Genomic DNA, 12,475 nt, shown 5'->3' on the forward strand with positions numbered 1-12,475 from the left:
AGCAGCTTCTCGGGCCTCATCCTCTGTTCGCTTGGAGGTTATCTTACTTGCTCACACTTGCTAACATTCTTGCTAAGAAGAGAGAAAACTACATCCACATAGCAAAAAAGCATTTCTAACATTATATAATATCTACCTTTATACTTTGCGAGAAGCCAATATTATAATATATGTTTATAACAATCCCCCCTTTGTCTATTTTATAAATCATTTGGCTTGAGCAATAATTCCTTTCTTCTTGGCTTCTAATGTCCATTAGTTCTTTTCACAGATCAATTTGGCTTCTTCGAGAGGGTCTTTTATATCACTTTGTCTTTTTAATACCATAATTTTTTGTGCTATTCCAGACATAGCCAACTTTGGGTCTGTAGGCATTGCCACAACTTGCATGCCTTGAACTACGCTCGCGATTAGCCGAATAAAGCAGGGGATCAAGCAAGGGAGAAATATTAGACCAGCTGTAGCACATAAGAAGAAGAAACCTAGCTTCTTCCACCATTCTTTCCCCAATATGCCATCCCACCAGTTAGCAGTCATCATTGATTCCCATTTTTGGACCGGTACATGGGCTATTTTTCTGATATTGTTGGCGATATCTAGAATGGCATCCCCATTGTCATCAATTTTTAAACAACATTCCGATGTATTGAACTTCCCGCACACAGCCCCTTCTTCAGCCAGTAAATAGTCTAAAGCCAGCCTATTTTGATATATTGCAGCTCTGGTTTGGCGTTGCTGGCTGACTATTAATTCCATAGCCTCGGCTGTTTCATTGGTTATGATTTCTACAAGAGCTTGGAGTCTGATGATACGATTCAGCATGTAAATTGGGGTTCGATATCCCCAACTTCCATCTTGTGCCCAGGTAGCTGGCCCATATGTTTCTAATATTCGTTCAGGGGGCCATTCCTCATATTTCCATTTTTGGAATCCTCCAATTAAATCTCTTTTATTTCTTTTGAAGTCTTCATAGACAGGTATTCCTAATTGATCTCCCTCTGGTTCTGGTAAAAGGAAAAACCCTGGTTGAATGATTCCTAATGTACAACTCCCTTTCCAATGTGAAGGGAGTCTTGGGTATGCCCTTTTCCCACATATCCAAAATAAGCCATCTGGTGCTTTCCAATAATCACTTTCTTGTTGATTTATATTCTCCCAAAATTTGGATATTTCTGGGATTCCAAAATAAGGATTTTTCCTTGTCTCATTACACTGAAAGAGTCCAATTTCATTATCATATACACAGTCTTTTCCTTTTTTCTGAGCCTAATACCAAGTTGGTTTTTCTGGGACCCACCACGTTGAACTTTTGTTACTCACTTTATACCTTTTACAGGGAGTGTTTCCTACTTCATTAAGAAAATTTTTCCCAGTTCGCCAGAGGCATTCTTCCCCTATCACTGTTGAAATTAAAATCCACCCCTCGGGTCTGTTCCCCCCTCTTATATTTGTCCGGTTCCATTTAAGGAGTTCTACCGGGCCTATGCTGCTACCTTTCCATGGCCATTCTTCTGTCATCAAAGCTCCTCCACAGACCCAACAGTTGGTTCTGTTACGTTCTTTACCTATCCTCTCCCCCAGTTCCACAAACAGGTTTTTTCCTAACCTTGGGGTTTTTTCCTCTTTTAACTGTTGTTTAAGCTTTGCATACAGGTCCTGACGTGAGGTGAATATAGGGCGAGGTTGCTGTGCTGGCTTTGTATTTTTACTTACCACTTGTTCTTTTACCAAATCTTGGACTGTTCCCCTGGTGGCAGCTGTGAAACAAATCCATTTTTCTCCTTTTGGACAATTATTTCCTAGTCTGTTTCCACTTCTTCCCAAATTTTCTGTAATCCAATATTTTTCCCCTTTATGCATGCAAATACCTAATTTGGATGAGTCATAACAGTGACTGTTGATATGGGTATGAGTAATAAGAAAGAAGCCCGGTGTCTTTCCATGTAGAGCTTTCGATAGCATTTGTAACATGGTCTTGCCGGTGTCCCGAAAGGGACCAGGATAAGTGACAAAAGAAGGAATAACAGAGGTCCGGCATGGCTTATACTCCCACCTCCCTTGCCTATGAGGTTGCAACCCATAGCAGGTGTATTGGATCTTCTTGGTGGCGAGTACAGTGGCCAACCTCGTCTTGCCCTCTATTTCCTTGTCACTTGCTTTGTAGCTTTTAGGCAAATTTCTTGTGACACCTTTTTAAACTGTAGTATCTTATCGTATCTTAGGTATTTCCCATTCAACAGGCACTAGTAATTCCCATCTGCAGAGCAAAGTTATTGCTTTTGTTGCTTATGATTTTGTCTGGATAGGGGGCTCGATTTTGTGCTTGACACCCTTTACAACTAGAGTGTCAATGGTGTGAAATGCCAATTTCCTTCCAGATTAATTACTTATATTTGACCTGGCTGGCATGCCCCGTATTAGAATGATTCAAACAGGGTATATGATGTGGCACTGATGGAAGTTGTAATTCTCCCCCTTCTTAATACAAATCACAGGCTAGAATCAGAACATGAGAGTTCCCTGTTTGATACAGTCCCAACCCTTCCTGTTTGAAGTGAGAATATTCTTCTCCAAGATGTCCCAGAATTTGTCCAGGAGCCGCTTATATAAATTTGGCTTTATTTCTCATTTAGGTGTGATTCTTTGCATATCCCTTGGATTACTTAGATTGTTCTAGTTCATTGCCACCTGGCTTCCGTTTAAGAATCAATTTGGTATCACCTGGTTTGGATATTACAGTTCACTCTTCAGGTTCTCTTACAGGTCCTTTGATTCTGCTGGCATGGATCCACCCTCGTTCCTTGGTCCGGATTGCAGCCTCAGTCGTCAGCAGTACCTGAAAAGGACCCTCCCATTGTGGAGTCAAAGATTGTTCTTTCCATGTGTTTACTAGTACCCATTCCCCTGGATGGATATTATGAATCTTGAATTCCAAAGTTGTGGTTTGAGAGATCATTCCTGTAGTGGTTTGGTCCAAAATACTCATTACTGTTTATCTTCTGTGAGATAAGAATTAGTAGAAATGCAAAGCAGGCACCAAACTTGAAAGAATATAAAGAAGTTTATTAACAGACCTAAAAGAGGAAAGAAAAAAAATTATACCACCTTCAGAACTCTCCTCCTCCCCCCACCTTCCTCCCTTCTCCCACTGACAATGTAAAAAGACAACCCTTCAGATGTTCAGTCTGTTTACCACTTCCATAATAACCTTGTTCAGTCCATTTAGAAAGAGAAGTCTCTTCTTGCTCATGCTATGAAAACAGTATCACGAGACAGTCGCCCACTTCCAAATATTGCTCAGTCCATTTAGGAAGAGGAGTCTCTCTGCCTGCGTGTGAGTCCTTTCCCCCGACTTGCAGCTTTTCCCGCAACTGCTTTTGAGGGTCCACTCTTGAAGTTTTCTGGGGTACAATTTTAAGGTTGAGCCATTCAGAAACAAAAACAGAGGCCCTTCTCCTTCCCTGGGAGCAAAGGGTCTTCATCATCTTCATTGTTAGGACTATCTCTGGGAGCATCTCTAGGGACTGAGGTTTTCTCCTTTCCCATTTGGAGCAAAAGTCCTCATCTGGTCCATCTCTCCCTGTCCAAACTTCTCATGAAATTACAGCTGCGTCAGCATCTGCCTATCTCGGCCCAGGTGCTTTTGCTTACGAGTTGAACACTCCACCCCCCATATCTTCATGAAATTACAACAGGATACTCTGATATATCATAGCTTCACAACAGAATTTCAGCTTTAAGCATCTCCTCTCTCTCTTCCCTCAGGTTTTCAGCTCATCACAGCAATAAAAGGGTTAATCTCACCTCGGCCTTGCAGCTTTGCAGCTGGAATGTTGAATTTTTCTTATCGCAGTGGAGAGGGGGGAGAGCCGAGCCGCTCCGGCTGCCCACGGCAAGGCAGTGGGGTGGGTTCCATGGCTGGAACAGGTCCATTGACTCCAGGATGGCCGTGGCCCGGCCCGGCCTGGCCCAAGCAGGGCCTGACCAGGCCCGCTGGCCCCCACATGGGGCCCGCAGCCACCTGTCCCAGCGCCGGAAACGAGAGAGAGCTTGGAGGGGGAGTTTGCCTATTCTTAAATGTGGATCACAGAGGTGGTCACAACTTTAAGTGGCTTAGAGAATTGTCCATATTCAAACTGGCCAGCTGATAGGTTCTATCAGTTCCCAGAGGAAACTGTAAGCACCCCTTTGCAAGGACATCCCTTCCGGGACTATGCTTGCTAACCTATGATATTTCAGCTGCAAATTTTCAAGTGTTCTGGCAATTGTGGTGACATATTTTTTGACACTTACTTCTTCTACTTCATAAGTGGCTGTTTCATGTTGAGTGGTAAGGAAGGGTAATCCGAACATCATCTCATAAGGAGATACTCCCAGGTCTGACCTGGGCTGTGTTCGGACCCTCAACAGAGCTAAAGGTAAGCATTTTACCCATGACATTTGAGTTTCAATCATTAATTTTGTTAAAGTTTTTTTCAAAGTCTGGTTCATTCTTTCTACTCGGCCTGAACTTTGTGGGTGCCAGGGGGTATGTAATTCCCATTTTATCCTCAAGGCTTGAGTTATTAGTTGTAAGACTTTGGATGTAAAATGTGTTCCTCTATCTGAGTCTATTTTATTAACCATTCCATATCTGGGAATAATTTGTTCCAGAAGGGTTTTGCATACTACGTTAGTTGTAGTTCTAGTAGCAGGAACTGCTTCTACCCAATGAGTTAGATGGTCTACTATTACTAACAGGAACTTCCATCTCTGTACTTGAGGAAGTTCAGTGAAATCTACTTGGATACTTTGGAATGGTCGCAGAGCTAACTCGCGGCCTCCTAATGTTGTTTTTCTCATTATTTTCCTATTCACTCTTTGGCAAGTTATACAGTTCCCAGTTATTTGTTTTGCTACCCCAAAGATTCCAATACACCCATAATTTCTCAGAAAATGATCACACAAAGCTTGAGTGCCCCAATGAGTTTTTTGATGCATATCTTCTAATATTCTCTTAGTGAGTGGCTTATTAAGTAACTGTCTCCCATCAGGGAGTTTCCATTTTCCAGATTGATCTTGTTCTCCCCCTGTTGGGAAAGATGAAACAGGAAAACCTTATAAATATGATTGCCTGACAAAAGATTTTGGGAATATGAAAACTATAAGCGACATCGAAATGAAAGCCACCTTTGAGATACCAAGTCTTAGTTACTGAACAACTGGAAAACAATGGTATGGCCGACTGAAGGTAATCCCCTCTTGATTGAACAATACCCTCTGCTTGCAGGCAGGTCCAAGGGTCAGAGCAGACCCTACTAGCTCAGCAGAAGGGGTCCAAAGAGTAGTTTTTAGAAGTTAAGATGTAACACTCTATGGTAATATAAGAACTCTTATAGGCTGTATGTAAATGCTATAGGATTTGTATCTTGTATTAGATTGGTTAGTGACAATTAGAATATTCAGTACAGAAGATGATTTATTGTATTGTAACCAGGACTTCAGACACCTTTTTACTACATTCATGCTCTCTCTCTTACTAGACTCTCTTACTATACACTCTTACTGTAGACTCTTACTGTAGACTCTTACTATTCTCTCTTTGCTTACCCGCTTACTCTCTTGCTCTCTTGGGCCTGCTCAGAGCTGCCAGCTGCAGCTCTAAGCAGTGCCCCTGTACCCTCGCCCTTTGCAATAAACCGCATGTTCCAAGACCCCCGGACTACAGAGATCTCTCGTCACCACCTGACCCCGTCCCCGACCGTCCGTCACCGTCCCGACCGACCGAGCACCCCCCTGTTCCTACAGTCTGGCGCCCATCGTGATTGCCGAACCCCCCAGAACCTACAGTCTGGCGCACAACGTGATTGAAGGCTCGGTTCAGCTTTCTCCATCTGTGGGAGACTTCTCCATGGACGGTAACTAAAAGACCAGTTATTGCCACCTAGAACGTGTCGTGAGCACGGCATACCGTTGCTGAGCATCGTAAAAGCCGGAGCTCTATAATTCTGCCGAGGCAGCCCTCGAGCACGGGGATTACCTGGAGCTCTTGGAGGGAATTGCCTGGCAGTCCTCGAGCACAGGCGGCCACTGCTGCGCAGCGGCTACCTGGAGCTCTGTGAGGAAGTTTGCCGTGGCACCCCTCGAGCACGGACACGCTGCTAAGCAGTGCCGACCGGAGCTCTAAGGAGGGACCCTGCCGCGCGCCCCGAGCACAGGCGAGTAGTGCTCAGCACCGCCCGCACTGGAGCTCTTAGTGTGACCCACCCGTGAGGTCCTGAGCACGGAAAGCCGTTGCCAAGCGACGCCTAAAACCGGAGCTCTGAGAGAGGACCCAAAAGCAGCGTCCTGAGCGCCGAGTGGAGTGCCTGGCCAGCCCCCCACGACGGACCTCTAAGTAAGGACACTGCTCCTACGACAACATCTAAGTGAGTATCATACTGGTCTGATAATGGGACAAATGCACTCTGCCCATGACAGAGATCTCTATAAGCAACTTAAGCATTTACTAAGCTCTAGTTCAAGACAATTACCTAAACAGGAGCTAAAAAACCTCTTAGAATGGACTCTGATTAATTTCCCAAATGCTGACCGTTCAGCCGTCTTTACAAGAGACTTCTGGGACACAGTTGGGGTTAAGCTCTTTAATAATATTTCCTACCGGGATATGGCTGCCGCGCAGCTGCTCCCAGCTTGCAGAGCGCTGGTGGAGCTGTTTGCTGCGAAGGCGCCGCCCACAGCAGTCACCCCGCCGAGCCCGGCTCCTGCTGCGAGCCCGGCTCCTGCTGCGAGCCCGGCTCCTGCTGCGAGCCCGGCTCCTGCTGCGAGCCCGCCCCTTGCCGCCGCGAGCCTGCAATGGGGCGCGGCCCCCGCCTCTCCGCCGGTCCTCGCGGCTCCAGTACCCGCGGTCCGGCTGACTCGCGCCGCCCCGCCCCCCGCGCTCACGGTCCCGGCACCCGTTGCCCCGGCCCCAGCCATCCCACCGGACCCTACGGCCCCTCCCACCACCCCCGCCCCCGCCATCCCGCTCGTCCCCGCTGTCCCGGCTCCCGCCCTCGGTTCCAGCGTCTTCGCGGCCCCGCCCCTCGCTTCTATCACCCCGTCCGCCAGCGTCTCCGCGACCCCGCCCCTTGCCCCTGCCCCCACGTGCCCCCCCGCTGCTGCCGTCATTGTTACCCCACCCCCCACTGCTGGCATATTCGTAGCCCCGTCCCCCGGCGATACCCCGGCGGGGGCGGCGGCCACCCCCCTGCTAGCTACGGGTGCTACCGCTCCCCCAGCCGCGCCGGTTATGGCCATGGCTGCCATTATAGCCGGCCCCCTGCAAAGCCAAGCGGCGACCCTTCTTCCAGCCCCCCAGGTCCCCCTTGCCGCCACCGACACGGCGCCGGTGGTAGCTGATAGCCCATCCGCGTCCGTCGCTGCTGCGTCTTCACAGTCTCCTGCCGCTCCCGAACCACCAGTACCGACAGCGCCTGTCACGACCGCGCTGGGGCCCCCGGTGCCCCCTGTGCACGTTGCCGCGGGAACCCTGCCCCCTCACCCTACCGTTCAAGCGCACACAGCACGCCCCGAGCTGTCCCCCGGCCCCGCGGCAGCACAGATGCCTATGTCTACTCCCGTCCCTGCCGGCGTCCCTGCGCAATCCCCCGATCCCGGCACACCATCGCTCGCGCTGGAACGCGGAGCGCCCCAGCCCAGCGAGCCACTTGCTGCTGGTGCCGCAGCGTCTGCACGGATGACTAGAGCCCCCTCCGTGCCTGCCGCTGCCCCAGCCCCGTCTCCCGGCACCGCCGCTCCGGCAGCGTCGTTCCTGCCCGCCGCACCACCACCCACCCCAGCCCAGCCTACAAGCTCCCAGCGGCAGCACGCCGTGATCCAGCCGCCGGCCCTCCTGCCTCCCGCCGCCCCGAGATCATCTCCTGCCGACAGAGCAGCTCTGCCGCCGCCGCCCGCCTCCGTGGCCCCAGACCGCACCCTGCTGTATCCACCGCAGCCTCCCGCTTCTCAGCTGCCAAATAGTGCAGTCCCACCGCCACCGGCATCCATGATCGTCCCATCGCCCCCTCCCTCGACCGCGGCCGCAGCCCCAGCCCCTGGTTCTGCAGTCCTGCCATCTCCCGCTCTGCCCGAACCGCCCGCCACACGGACTGCCGCCATCACAGCCTGCCACGTTGCCCTGATGACGCAACCCACGCATGCGCAATTGCTGCAACCCCCGGACCAGCGATATCACTCCGCTCACACTCCTCCAGTCGCAGCACCGCTCCCGGGACCAGCCGCACATCACCCCGCGGCTCCGCCGCCTGCCCCCCTGCCTCCGCCGCCGCATCCCGGAGCCAACCCAAGCAGCACCGAATCACGCCCGCACTCCCTCGAACACCCAGCCGCGCTATCGCCCTCTGCGCTCCTGGCACCGAATGGGACTACTTTGTATCACCAATCGATCGCACTGCCACAGCCAGGCACACAAGCCGTGCAACGAGGAGGGGGAGGGTGGAATATGACACCTGCTTTTATAAATACAGGACAGACTGAGAACTATTTTGCCCCTGCAAATGCCAACACCTTAATCCCAATACAAAACAATTCCGAAAAAGAATTAAGTCTGTTCCCAAACAGGTTCACTGTCCCCCCAGTGTTTGGGACAGACTCCTCAACCCAAAAAGAGACACTAAACCCTGAAAATTCGCCTGCGTTAATCCCAAAAGTAGAAAACTCCCAAAAATGTTTTAATAATTTTCAATTAACAGATTGGCATGAAATAAGACTCCAAATCTATAAAGATGGAAGTCTTAGTCTATTAGCTAAGCCTGTGATAGCTAGCCAACAGCCTAACAGTCCTAAAACGTGGGCTCCCATCCCCACTCTCGAAATTAAAAAACTAAAAAAGGCTGTAAGATACAGTGGCATTTGCTCACCGTATCTTAAACAACTGCTAAAAAGTACCCTAAAAGGAACACATCAAACTTTAAAACGCATTTTAAATCAACAGAAAGGGGGAAAAGCCCAGGCTACACCTCAAAGAAGGTTGAATAAAGCCTTGTATGTTTTTAATTTCTTGAACAGCTCTGCAGAAGAGCCTGATCCCCCCATTTTCAGATATTTCTTGAACAATAAAAAAGCAAAACTGAAAAAACACCCCCCAGTTTTAATTAAGATTCTAGAATCAGGAAAAATAGAAAGACCATACAATCTCATAATGTGGGGAAAGGGATTTGCATGTCTCTCCACAGGTGAAGGAACCAAGTGGATTCCAGCAAAGAAGGTGAAGCTGTACCACGCATCAAAGCCTGTTGTCGGTTCCACTTCAGCCAGTGACCCTGCGAGTGGAAGCCGAGAAGCCGTCACCCAAATGTGAACTAGGCAGAACCACTGAGAGAAGTTCGTCTGCCAGAAACAGCTCAAGAAAAGAATGGAGTTTTAGTATTATTTGTGTAGATGCATGTTATTTTTAACCTTTTGTTTTTGTTTTTGCAGTGAAGCTTTACCTGTAAATCAACCAAAGACAAATGTTTGGGTTGCTTTAGCCAAATCTGCAGGCTCCGATACCATCTGTCTGTCTGACACAAGCCCTGACAAACCTTTCTCAACTTATAGAGTGCCTTTCCCAGAAGGTTTTCGTACAGTTACAAAACCTAAGGGACCTAGCTAACCAAATTACAACAGATAACCTGTCTTGGCTAGACAGCTTGTTTAATGGTTGGAGCTTTGCACCTTGGCTAAGGGAACTCTGTAAAATAGGCTTGATTATTCTAGTAGTAATAATTATAGTTCTAGTAGCAGTACCTTGTATACTTCAGTGTGTGCAAAAAATGACGAGTAGGACTGTGTCTAATATCTTAGTTGTTCATCGGAACGGGGGAGATGTTGGGAAAGATGAAACAGGAAAACCTTATAAATATGATTGCCTGACAAAAGATTTTGGGAATATGAAAACTATAAGCGACATCGAAATGAAAGCCACCTTTGAGATACCAAGTCTTAGTTACTGAACAACTGGAAAACAATGGTATGGCCGACTGAAGGTAATCCCCTCTTGATTGAACAATACCCTCTGCTTGCAGGCAGGTCCAAGGGTCAGAGCAGACCCTACTAGCTCAGCAGAAGGGGTCCAAAGAGTAGTTTTTAGAAGTTAAGATGTAACACTCTATGGTAATATAAGAACTCTTATAGGCTGTATGTAAATGCTATAGGATTTGTATCTTGTATTAGATTGGTTAGTGACAATTAGAATATTCAGTACAGAAGATGATTTATTGTATTGTAACCAGGACTTCAGACACCTTTTTACTACATTCATGCTCTCTCTCTTACTAGACTCTCTTACTATACACTCTTACTGTAGACTCTTACTGTAGACTCTTACTATTCTCTCTTTGCTTACCCGCTTACTCTCTTGCTCTCTTGGGCCTGTTCAGAGCTGCCAGCTGCAGCTCTAAGCAGTGCCCCTGTACCCACGCCCTTTGCAATAAACCGCATGTTCCAAGATCTGACTACAGAGATCTCTCGTCAGCACCCGTCTTCACCGTCACCATCCGTCTCCATCCGACCGTCCGAACCCGCACCGAGCGTCCCGACCGAACCTCCCCTGCTCCTACATCCCCCTATCTTAAATAATTCCTTTTCTTCTTCTTTACTAAATTTGGGGATTTCCAATTCTCCCCTTTCTGGGGTCAGGATTAACATAATTCATTTAGTCCCATTTTCTGCTGCATCTTTGGCTTCTTGGTCTGCTAGATTATTCCCTCTTATTTCTGGGGTCATCCCTTTTTGGTGTCCTTTGATATGCACTATGGCTATTTCTTCAGGCAATTTTAATGCCTCTAACACTTCTGAAATCAGGCCTTCATGTACCAGTTCCTTCCCCTTTGAATTTAGTAAACCCCTTTCTTCCCAGATCTTTCCAAGGGCATGTATTACCCCAAAGGCATACTTTGAATCAGTATAGATGGTCCCCTTTTTGTGTGCTAAATGCTCCAGTGCTCTCTTTAGAGCGTATAACTCACAAGATTGCGCTGACCAATTTGAAGGTAGTTTTCCTTTTTCGATGGTCTGCATATTTATCCCATTGACTAAGTCATATCCTGACATTCTTTTTCCTTGCAAGCATCTGGATGAACCATCCACATATATTCTTTCCCCCTCCAAGAGGGCTTGTTCTGCTAGATTTTCCCGAACTTTTGTTTGGTATTGAATAATTTCCAAGCAATCATGTGCCAGGTCATCTTTTGGTTCTCCATAGAGGAATTGGGCCCGATTGAGGCTTTTGCTTGTTTCTATAGTTAGATCATTACTGTCAATCAGAATTGCTTCATATTTTAGTATCCTGGAGTCTGTTAACCATTTTTCAGCTTTTTGATTTAGCACATTTCGGACCGCATGGGGTATGTATACAATCAGTTTACTTCCAAAGGTGAGTTTACGGCTCTCCTCCAAAAAAATAGTAGTAGCTGCAATGGCTTGAATGCATACTGGCTAGCCACGGCTTACTGGGTCCAATAGCTTAGATAAATAAGCTATTGGTCTTCTCACCCCTCCCCATTCCAGGACTAATATACCATGAGCTACTCCATTCTCTGCATTCACATATAAATGAAAGGGTTTTTCTAGTGAGGGTAAGCTTAGGGCTGGTACCGAGGCTAGTTTCAACTTCAGTTTTTCTAATTTATTATCATTATCTTTGGTCCATTGTATATTGTCTCCCCCTGTTAATTTTTCATATAAAAATTTTACTGCTTGTGTATATCCTTCAATCCATAGTCTGCAATATCCCAGTAGCCCCAGCAGTCTTCTAACCTCCTTTTTTGAAGAGGGAGGAGGGAGGGATAAAATCCCTGTAATTCTTTCAGGACTTGGTTTTCGGCTACCTTTGCTTATCATGTGGCCAAGATATTTTACTTCTGATTCCACAAACTGTAATTTCCTTTTTGATGCCCTTAGTCCCTTTTCCCCAAGAAAATTTAGAAGCTTTATAGTAGCTTCTTTAACTGTAATTTCATCTTCTCCTGATATTAGAAGATCATCTACATATTGGATAGTTTGTATTCCTGGGGGAGTGGGGAAGGTTTGTAATATTTCTCCCAAGGCTTGCCCAAATAAATTTGGGGCCTCAAAATACCCCTGTGGCAGTTTAGTCCACCTCAATTGGTTCTTTTTCCCCGTGTTTGGATCTTCCTATTCAAAGGCAAAAATATTTCGGCTTTCCTCTGCCAGTGGGCAGTCCCAAAAGGCATCTTTAAGATCTGTGGGATATGCCCAGCCACTGTCCTGGAGGGATGTCTGCTGAGATAAGAGATTTCGCAATCGCCCAGCAGGACTCCCTGGAAAGGACTTTTGAGTCATGGTGAGGAAAAGTAGACCCACAATCCTTTGGGAGACCCTATGCAGATCTTTCTGTAACCCATTGGTCTATCCCAGACCCTCTGTAATCCATTGGTCCCCTTGCTGATCCCCTGTATCCCTATAAAAGACCAGTTCGCCTCTGTAGAAGAGA

The sequence above is a fragment of the Coloeus monedula genome (assembly GCF_965178545.1).
Source record: "Coloeus monedula genome assembly, chromosome: W".
Classification (NCBI taxonomy): Eukaryota; Metazoa; Chordata; class Aves; order Passeriformes; family Corvidae; genus Coloeus; species Coloeus monedula.